Genomic DNA, 11,883 nt, shown 5'->3' with positions numbered 1-11,883 from the left:
ACCTCACATCAGAAATCATGGAGAAAAGAATAAAGTGAAATGATGTACATAAGGTACCGAAAAAGAAGAACTGCCAGCCAAGAATTCTGTATCTGGCAAAACTGTCCTTCAAAAATGAGGGGGAGGGAAGCAGATGTGGCTCAACCAATTGGGCTCCCATCTACCATATGGGAGGCCCTGGGTTCACCTCCCAGGGCCTCCTTGTGAAGGCAGGCTGGCCCGCGCCTGTGGAGACCTGATGCAGCAAGATGATGCAACAAAGGGAGAGAGGCAGACACAGAAGAGCATGCAGCAAATGGACACAGAGAGCAGACAGCAAGCAAGTGGCAAGGGTGGAGATAAATAAATAAAATAAATCTTAAAAAAAAATGAGGGGGAGTTCATGTCTTCATTGACAAACAAAAACTGATAGAATATGTTACCAAAAGACCAGAATTACAAGAGATACTAAAGGTAGTACTGCAGCCTGAAAGGAAAAAAACAAGGGTTAGAGACTTGAAGAAGAGTGTAGAAATGAAGATTATTAGGAAGGGTAAATTAAAGGGTAAAAAGACATACAATAGTACAATGACTACAGAAAGTCAAATAACAAAAGTTAATAATGTAAGTAATGCCTTTACAATAAATGACTTGAACTCCCGGATCAAAAGACATAGACTGAAAGAATGGATAAAAAAGTATGAGCCAATTATATGTTGTCTACAAGGGACTCACCTCAGACATAAAGACACAACCAGATTAAATTAAAAGGTTGGAAAAAGATAATCCATGCAAACAGTAACCAAAAAAGTACTGGAATAGTGATCAGACTAAATAGATTTTAAATGCAAAACTGTTATAAGGGATGAAGAAGGTACTTAGATACAAATAAAAGGGAAAGTCACCAAGAAGAAATAGCTATACTAAATATTTATGCACCTAACCTGAATGCCCCAAGATACTTGAGGCACACACTGGTAAAACTGAAGGAATAAATGTCTCTACAATAATAGTTGGTGACTTCAGTATACCACTCTTAGTATTGGATAGAACATATGGATAGAAGATAAATAAATAAAGAACTTGAATATTATGATAAATGAACTAGACCTAGCAGTTTACTCCAAAACAGCAGAATATACATTCTTTTCCAGTGCTTCTCTAAGACCGATCACAGGTTGCATCACAAAAGCCTCAATAAATTTAAAAAGATTGAAATTACACAAAACACTTCCTCTGATCATAATGGAATGAAGCTGGAAAACAATAATGGACTGAAAAAAGGGAAAATTCATAAATATATGGAAATTAAACAACACGTTCCTAAATAACCAGTGGGCCAAAGAAAAAATTGCAAGAACATTCAGCAAATATCTTGAGACAAATGAAAATGAGAACACTACATATCAAAACCTGCTTGACACTGCAAAGGCAGTGCCAACAGGGAAATACTTAGATTAAAAAAGAAGAGCTAAAACTGAAGATCTAACTGCACTCCCACACCGAGGTGAATAAAAGAAATAGTAAAGATCAGAGCAAAAATAAATGAAATTGAGGACAAAAAAAAAAAAAAAAAGAGCAAATCAACAAAACCAAAGGTTGGTTCTTTGAGAAGATCAACAAAAGAGACAAATCCTTAGCTAGACTGACATATGAAAAAAGAGAGGAGATGCAAATATAAAATCAGAAATGAAAGGAGGGGCATTACTCTGACCATGCAGAAATAAGAGAGATCATAAGAGGATACTATGAACAACTGCATGCCAAAAAACTAGACAATGAAGATGAGATGGACAAATTCCTAGAAACACATGAACCACCTACATTGACCATAGAAGGCCTCAACAAACCAATGACAAATGAATAGGAAAGAACTCTACCAAACTTATTCTATGAAATGGTCATCAAAAACCTCCCAAACTTCTACATACATTAAGCATCAGTACTCTTGCTCAGTCCTTCTCTTATTTTCTAATAATCTATACTCTAGGTTTTATCTCTGTGTGTTTATTCTTCCTTATTACTTCATATAATTGAGACCACGCAATATTTATCCTTTTGCACCTGGCTTATTTTACTTAGCATAATTTCTTCAAGATTCATACTTGTTATCATATGTGTCCCAATTTCATTTCTTCTTACTGCAGCATACTATTCCATTGTATGGGTATACCACATTTTGTTTATCCATTTATTAGTTGATGGATACTTGGGTTGTTTCCATCTTTTGGCAATTGTGAATAATGCCTATAATGTTAATAACATTAATATTATTACTAGAATGTTAATAATAATTAACATTCTAGTAATAACAATGTTAATAACAATACCATAATATTCTTGCATCGATGTCACAGATGTACTGTGTTAACAATAGGGGGGTTGGAAAAATATGTCAAATGTACACCAAAATATGCAAATGTACACATAGTGGTAATAGTCTGATGATATTATCTCATAATCTGAATAAATGTTCCACAACAGTGTGGTGTGTTGGTGAAAAGGTGTTGTATGGGAATTCTATACATGTGCATGATTGTTTTGTAAGTTCACAACTTCAGTAATAAAAATATATTTTAAAAGTTTTTAAAAAAGACATTTGGACACCAAAAAATAAAAACAAAACCTCCCAAAGCCTGGGACCAGACGACTTCACAGGTGAATTCTACTAACCATTCAAAGATGATCTAATACTAATCTTGCTCAAGTCCTTCTAAAAAATTGAACAGGAAAGAACCCTACCAAACTTATTCTATGAAGCCAACATTACCATAATACCAAAACCCAATAAACATACTATGAAAAAAGGCAATTGCAGACCAATATCTCTAATGAATATAGATGCAAAAATCCTCAATAAAATACTTGCAAACCGAATCCAAATGTACATTAAAAGAATTATACACCATGATCAAATGAGTTTTATCTCAGGTATGCAAGGGTGGTTCAACACAAGAAAATCTATTAGTATAAAAAAGCACATTATAAATTGAAGAATTAATATACATGATCCTCTCAATTGATTGCAGAAAAAGCATTAAACAAAATACAGCATGCTTTCTTGATAAAAATACTCCAAAAGATAGGAATAGAAGGAAGTTTTCTCAATATGGTAAAGTGTATGTTTGAAAAACCTACAGGTAGCATTATACTCAATGGTGAAAGACTGAAAGCTTTCCTGTTGACATCAGAAACAAGACAAAAATGTCCATTGTCACCATTTTTTTTTTGTTTTTTTATAAAGGGTATTTATTTGGGGTAGGAGCTTACAGATACCAGGCTATAAGTATAAGTTACTTCCCTCACCAAAGTCTATTTTCACACATTGGAGCAAGATGGTTGTCAACGTCTGCCAGGGTTCAGGCTTCCTCTCTTCCCAGATCTCTCTCTGGGCTCAGGGCCTCTGTTTTCTTTTCTTTCTTTCTTTTTTTTTTTTTGTCATCATTATTATTCAATATTGTGCTAGAAGTTCCAGCTAAACAATTAGGCTAAATAAAGAAATAAAAGGCACCCAAATGAGAAAGGAAGAAATAAAACTTTCACTATTCACTGATGATATGTTCCTATATTTAGAAAATCCTGAAAAATCTACAACAAAGCTACTAGAATTAAAAAACAAGGTCAGCAAAGTGGCAGGATACAAAATTAATATGCAAAAATCAATAGCATTTCTATACACTATTGATTGCAGTCTTAGAAGGAAATCAGAAAAAAAATCCAATTATAATAATGACTAACACAACCAAATATTTAGGAATAAGCTTAACTAAGGACATAAAGGACTTGTATTCAGAAAACTAAAACATTGCTAAAAGAAAACAAAAAATAAATGGAAAGACATTCTGTGTCCATGAATTGGAAGACAAAATGTTGTTAAGATGTCAATTCTGCCTACACTAATTTATGGATTCAATGCAATCCCAATAAAAATCAAAAGAGCCTTTTTTGAAGAAATGGAAAAGCCAATAATCAAATTTATTTGGAAGGGTAAAGGGCCCTGAATAGCCAAAAGGATCTTGAAAAAGAAGAGAGAAGTTGGAGGACTCTCACTCTCTTGACTTCAAAGCATATTACTTAGCTACAGTGGTAAAAATCAGTATGGTATGGCATAAATACAGAAAGATTGACCAATGTAACCAAATAGGGAACTCAGAAATAGACCCTCACATCTATAGTCAAGTGATTTTTGACAAGATTGTTAAAGCTCACTGAGCTGGGCCAGAACACTCTATTCAACAAATGGTGCTGGGAGAACTGGATAGTCATATACAAAAGAAAGAAAAAGGACACCTGTCTCACACTTTATACAAAAATTAATTCAAAATGGATCAAGAACCTAAATCTAAAAGTGACAACCTTAAAACTCCTAGAAGAAAATATAGGAAAACTTCTTCAAGTTCTTGTGGTAGGTGGTAGGTTCTTAAACTTTACACCCAAAGTACAAGCAACAAAAGAAAAAGTAGATAAATGGAAGTGCCTCAAAATTAACTACTTTTGCACCTCAAAGAACTTTATCAAAAGGGTGACAAGACAGCTGATTCGATGGGAGAAAATATTTGGAAATCATATGTCCAATGAGGGTTTAATATCCATGAACTATAAAGAGATGCTACAACTCAACAATAAGAAGACAAACTGCCGAATTAAAAAGTGGACAAACGACAAATGTACAAAGAAGAAATACAAATGGTGAAGAAACACAAGAAAAAAATGTTCAGTGTTTCACTAGGGATTAGGGGAATGCAAGTGAAAACTACAATGAGGTATCATTTCACACCTATTGGACTGGCCACTATTAAAATGTTGGAAAACTGTAAATGTTGGAGAGAATATGGGGAAATAGTAACACTTATTCACTGTTAGTGGGATTGTAGAATGGCAGCCACTGTGGCAGACTGTTTGGCAGTTCCTAAGGAAATTGAATATAGACTTGCCATGGGACCCGGCAATGCCACTACTGAGCATATACCAAGAAGAACAGATCAGTGGCACAAATAGACATCTGCACACCTGCATTCATAGTGGCATTATTCACAATAGCCAAAATTTGGAAATAACCCAGGTGTCCATCACCTGATGGATGGATAAATTTTGGTGTATAGACGTGATGGAATACCATGTAGCAGTAAGAAGAAATGAAGTTGTGAATCATGTGACAACATGGATGAACCTGGAGGACATTAGTTGAGTGAAGCAAGCAAGATACAAAAAGACAAATACTGTATGATTGCACTATTATGAAGTAAATCTATAATCTAAACTCATGGAATTACTAATTAGAATATAAGTTCACCAGCAAATAGAATGAGAGTGGAGAATGGAAAGCTGATGGTTAATCTGTGCAGAATTGGTGAAAAGGTTGTTTGTAAATCTTTGGAAATGAATGGAAACGGTGAGAGCACATCATGGTGTTCGTGACTAGCAGAGCTATTATATGGGTATGACAATGATGGATAGGGAATGCCTAAGGACATTTATATTACTAGAAGGAAAGCTAAAAACTGTAACATGGGACTGTATAACAGCGAAACCTCATGTAAAATACAATTATGGGTGATATTGCATATGTAAGACTCTTTTAACAAAATGTTTTTGTTTTGTTTGTGTGGTTTTTGTTTTTTAGTATTATTATTACTGGAATAATGAAAATGTTCTAAAATGATTGAAGTGATGAATGCACAACTATGTGATTATACTGAATTCCATTGATTGTATACTTTGGATGGATTTACGCTTTGTTAACATGTATCAATAAAATTGACTTGTTAAACAAACAAAAAGAATAGAGTTATTAAGTGCTTCTGAGAAAAATTCCAAGAAGGCAGGCCATTCAGCAGAGCATCCTACAATTTTCTCGCTCTAATAATTCAATTTTCTTCTAAATCCTCCTTCCCCTGACCACCACCATCAGTGTCCTTCAAAATGGCAAAAACATGCACGACCATGAAGAACCACTGACCATTTCACTGCTGGAGGCTCACCTTGTGGTGGACAAGTGAATCAGCAGGTGTCAGCCCCTCTTCAGTTTGAAAGTCCCATTGCAGAGTCTGACGAATTTTGCTTTTTGATGCCTTAATGCCTTGTTTGTGATGTGTCCATACCCTGAGAGTCACTAACTCCAGACTGCTATACCCCTCCCGAAAGTGCTGGCATTTGATGGGAATTCACTAGGAAATGACCATTTTTATGTTCTCTGCACGCGTGAAGGACAGGCACCCTTCCCTAGGAAGAGTGTGGCATTTAAATGAAGAGGGAAGCCTTTTTGTTTTAATGGCCTCAAATGCCACCCATGAAATAGTGATAAATGAACAAGCCTTTCACAACAATCCAGAGCAGCTCCAACTTACTTTTTGTTGTTGTTGTTTTTAACTCGTTGTGCTTTCAAAAATGTTTCTTGTGTGTGCACAGAAAACCTCACAGGCTGCAAGCCGAGCCAGGGCCGCCGTAGAATTTTGCTTGGCGCCCGCCCTCGGGCTGCCCCCGCAGTTGCTCAGCGTCGCGGCCGCCAGGGGGCGCTGCGGAGGGCCGGGGCGAGGGCGGCGGGGAAGGTGAGGCGGTGGCGCCATCTGGCGCTGCCGGGACGTGCCTGGAGAAACCCGCGCGGCTCTCCTCTCCACGCCAGGGCTGTCTTCTCCCCTTCGCAGCCTCCCACTTCCCATCTGTGCCCACCCACCTGTTCCTCAAAGGATTTTTTTAGGAGTTGGCACATAGTTCAGGGAGAAGGAATAACGGCTGCTCGGGCCCCCGGGCCGCCGGGTCGTGGGTGCGGGGGACGCGCGGCGGCCGTGGCTTCCCCCTCAGGCTGCTCCCCGCGCCCGTCCCCGGCGGCGACGCGTCTAGCCACAGGGTAGATCTCGGAGCGCTCGTTTGACTTCGTGGGCTGCCAGGAAAACGTGTCCTTTTTCCATTCATCTTTGCCAGTGCTGCCTGCAGACTGGTAAAGGCTTCTTCAGAAAACTGATAATGAAAGCTATGAAATCTGAGCAGGAGCCATCATTACCTATTCCTATTTTGCCTGGGCGCGGTTCCGAGGGAAAAAGTGGTATCTGACAATAATTCTTAGGTGATGGCCTCGCCGTGCTAGCTCCGCCGGGGTTCCCACACGGGACAGACAGGAGCGCGCCCGTGGCTTCTGGATCCTCTGGTTCCAATGACTCGGGTATTGTGGGTAGGCGCGGGAGGGCCTAAGCAGCCATGATTTCTGAGTAGAATACTACTCCATGACTGTTTCAAGGGAATTTTAAAAATGAGTGCTTAGTAAAATGGTAATTTTTTATCTATAGAGTAAACACTAAAGCAGCCAGGAATTCAGATTTCTCACAGCATAATTTGTGGAAACATCTCTCGACTCTGCCATCTTGCTGGAACGCTCCTGCATTGCTCATAGTAATAGCTTTTCATTGACTGCTATGCGAATCTCTATTTTCTGTATATAGACTATTACACATTCAAGTTCTCCAAAGTATGTAACCCTGAACGGGTACTTAAAGACATAGCACTTTGTGCTTGGAAGCCAAGAATGAGTGGCTAGACGCGCCATTGGGATTTGCATTTGGATTGACCCCTCCACCCCTCCTCCCTTATTACTTTTTTCTCAGCGCTGAAAGAAACAGGGAAGTGATAAGAACCAGTGGAGTCAAACGTTGTCAAATGAGGAAAGCCTACCCTTCGTTTTTCCCAAAGGCTCTATTTCTGAGCGTGGCCCCAGTGCAGATTCTTCAGCTCCCTTGTCCATTTTATCTAATCCTGGGCCTTGAAGTCAGTTTCTCTGTGAAAAAGACTCTGCTACAGACCCAAGAAAGTACATGGGTGAAAGGGACCACTTCAAGAATGGAAGAAATGCTTTTCGTAACACAAAGAATGAATAATCTGTGTTCCATTGGCCTAACTAAATGCACGACCGCTTCCCCCATTTCTGTTTTCATGCGGGCATCTTTGACCCCACTTCTTCCCTCCCCATACACTTGCCCATTATCATCTTGAGGAGGGGCTTTGCCTTGGTTGTTTCTAAATTTTCTTAAGCACTTACTGTGGTTGCTCTGAATCCATGTTTCTTAAGATAAGACCCCCGTTTTTCCAACTGTATGCCCAATGCACTTGTCTTCTGTTAGCAAATGAAATAAAAATAGCTCAAAGAACTGTGTGTAGCAAAAAAATGTTCCCATCTGAACATGTGAAGCACTGGGAGTTGGACTTTGGTGAGTTTGTTTTGGGGAAGCAGCGAGCATATTTGCCTGGGCTGGTTCAGCAGCAACATTTCTGTCCCGCCTTCGAGTTGGGGATGAGTGGCATATTGTGGTTTCCAAAACTGAGCTTGCATATGCTTCACCCAAACTTGTTCAGTTTGTGAAAGCTCACAAGGAGACTGCCTTTGTTTTTTTTTTTTGTTTTTTTTTTCTCCTGAGTTTCTCTTTTGCACACAGAGAAATTTCTTCTCTGCCATTCAAAATACTTGAACTTACGTGCAACCCAGCATGGTAAAGTAGCTAGTGAAGGCACCTCCTTAGGAAAGAATTAACTGACAGAGGAGAGTAAGGAGATTGGGTGGGGTTATGTGGGAGGAGGATAGAAGGAACAGGAAGGTCACAAAGAGATCTGTCATACTTTTTCTTTTTTTGGAAAAAAAGGTGGATAATTCACAAAGAGATAGAAATGGAGAATGCTCACTTAACATAGTCAAATCTCATGGAGAATTCTTCTTTCGTAAAAGTGTCATTAGATGCAATTATGGATTTTCTGATGTGCCTTGAGCTTCTCAGATGCACTTGCTAAAGTATTTTTGATAGGACTTTTTTTTATTATTGATAACCAAAATTTGCATAAAACTAAGTTTGTACCTTCCATATCTGGTCTAATTTTACAGAAATAGCAGATTCTTTGAAAGAGATAGGGAATGGGAGAGGTAGAGTTTGATGAAGGTACAGAAAGAGACATCATTTATGACTAAGAATATCTCAGAGGTAATCAAGAAATTTGTGAGAAAATATATTCATCTAGCTTTTTCTAGAAAGACTAGAATAAACAGGAAGAACTTATTGAAAGATAACCAGATTAGAACAGGTGGGTCAGACAACTGACAGCTATGTGCAGGTATGGGGTTAGATATTTCAGGGAGATTTCAGGACACATAAAACACAAGGTCCTGTTTTTAGGGAACTTAGAGTCTAGCAGAGGTGTTTGTTGCGTGCAGCATACATAATTGATATGTTAAAAAAGCACGACTCATCTCAACATCATTAGCTATTAGGGAAATACAAATCAAAACCACAATGTGATACCATTTCACACTACTAAAATGGCTGCTATTAAAAAAACAGAAAATGAGAAGGTTGAAGAGGATGTGGAGAAATAGGAACTCTCATTCATTGCTGGTGGCAGTGTAAAATGGTGCTGCTACTGTGGAAGGCAGGTTGGTGGCTCCTCAGAAAGTTAAGTTTAGGGTGACTAGATGACCCACTTGTAGATCTATACAAGGTGCTAATAATAGGGTGGTATAGGGCATCTCTGTATTTTATGCATGATTTTTCTGTAAATCTACAACTTCTCTACTTAAAAAAAAAAAGGAAAGAAAAAGCATGACTCTTGACAGAACCAAAATACAATTTATTTTTATCTCTATTTTTCTTGTTGACATTATACAGTGAGACCAATATCCCTGACTCCTGGGTAAAATCTCTGGGAGATCCTGTAGTTCTTCTGCTCAGTCTCACCTTAAAAAAAAGTCACCTGGGAATTGTGAGTTACAGAAACAGTTGTAGAGAATCGCTTAAAATATCTGGTTCTGTGTAATTAAAACTGACTTAGCCGTACTACTTCCTGTCCCCTCATAGGGCCTGCCTGAGATGGTATGGTAGATTGAATTATGTGCCCCAATTTAGTCATGTTTATTAATCTGTTCCCATGGGTGTGAGCTAGTTGTAAATAAGGCCACCATGTGAATATGGTATTTGTTTTTAAGATTTATTTATTTTCCCCACCCCCTTGTTGCTTGTGCTCCCTGTGTGTTGTGTGCTCATTTCCTATCAGGAGGCACTGGGAACCAAACCTGGGACCTCTCATGGAGGAGAGAAACACCTAATCACCTGAGCTACCTCCATTCCCTGCTTTGTTGTATCTCTCATTACGTTTTCCTCCCTGTGTCTGGTTGCATCATCTTGCTGCATCAGCTCACTGTCTTGCTTATCCTCTCCAGGAGGCACCAGGAACCAAACCCAGAACCTCCCATGTGGTAGGTGGGAGCCCAAATACTTGAGCCACATCTGATTCCCTGAATATGCTATTTTTAATTAATGTGTGGCCCAGCTGAAGGAGTTTTAATCTGGATTACTGGAGGTCTTATAAAGAGAAAGAAATCAGAAGCCAGAGTTGGAGAAGACCACAGGGAGAAGCAGGAAGTCAATGGAACCCAAAATAGAAAGGAGATGACATTGTCATGTGATATGAGGCAGGGGCCCCTATGGATCGCTGGCAACCAGTATCAGAACATTGCAGAATTGGGAAGAAAGCAATGCTTTGCTCACCCCTTGATCATGGACTTCTCTAGCCTCAAACCATGAGCCAATAATTTATCACCATTTAAGCCAGCCCTTTGTGTGGTGTTTGTCGTAGCAACTCTGACAGACTAACACAGGTGGGGAAAGAGGCTGAGGAATCTTCTGCTCTGTCACTTCTCCTGGTCCCTCCATCCAATAGACTGAATCATGTCCTTCACAAAGAAATGTTCAAGTCCTACCCAATGCCCTGAATGGGAACCTACCTGTAAATAAGATCTTTGAAGATGTTATTAGTTAAGGTGATGCCAAACTGAACCACGGTGGGCCTTAATACGATATGAATGGAGTCCTTATAAGCAGAGGAAATTTAGATTCATTCAGGAGACAGATGGGGAGAGAGATGGCCATATGATAGAGGCAGAGACTGAGTTATGGTTTGCTGGCAAGCCACCACCAGAACCTGACAGACTTCGGAGGAAGCATGGCCCTACTGACACCTTGAGCTTCGACTTCTAACCTCTGGAAGAGTAGGACGATAAATTCCTGTTGCTTAAGCCAACTGAACTGTGGTATTTGTTATAGCAGCCCTGGCAAACTAAGACATTCACCATCATGATGTTTTGATTCTGAATGGAACCTAGAAGATCAAGTCCTCAGAGCTAATCCATTCCTGCAGGTGTGAACCTATTGTAGGTAAGAACTATTAATTAGATGACTTCAATAGGGCATGACCCAGGGTGGATCTTAATCCTCTTACTGGCATCCTTTATAAATGGGATGAATATGGAGGGACAGAGAGAAAGCCACAGAAGCTGAGAGAGGAAGCCAGAAGCTGTGGACAGTGGAGTCCAGAGGAGAAGGCAGAGACCAACAGATACTGCCATGTGTCTTGCCATGCCACAGAGGAGCCTGGCATCGCCAGCAGCCAGTCTTTGGGGAAAAAAGCATCACCTGATGATGCCTTGATTTGGGTACTTTTCTCAGCCTTGGAACTGTAAACTTGTAAGCCAGTAAACCTGCATTGTAAAAGTCAACTCCTTTTTGGTAGCTTTTAGCAAACTGAAACACTCGGCTCATGGACCCTGCCCCAGTTGCTGTGCATGAGTGTGTGTGTGTGTTGGAGGCACAGGAAGAAGTGAAGACATCAGCTCCTCTTCCCTGGCTGCCGGGCTTCCTGTTTTCTGACCTTGCAGATGGTGTGAGTTGATTCTCTCAGTGGTGGACTCTCATGGATTTTGGAAGTTTATGGCCATAAGTCTTCTTACTCTCGCCATTCCCTTGACCCCGGGGGGGTGCATCTCAGTTCCTTCCATCATCCCTGGGCACACCTTCCTCAGCCTTGGCCCCTCTGCAGTCCAGCTCCTGCCTCCCCCCGCTGGAATCTCCTCCCTCTGGGGAGCCCTGTGGGAGA

Source organism: Dasypus novemcinctus, chromosome 14 (assembly GCF_030445035.2).
Source record: "Dasypus novemcinctus isolate mDasNov1 chromosome 14, mDasNov1.1.hap2, whole genome shotgun sequence".
In the NCBI taxonomy this organism is placed as follows: Eukaryota; Metazoa; Chordata; class Mammalia; order Cingulata; family Dasypodidae; genus Dasypus; species Dasypus novemcinctus.
Note: the sequence above shows the minus strand (reverse complement) of the source record.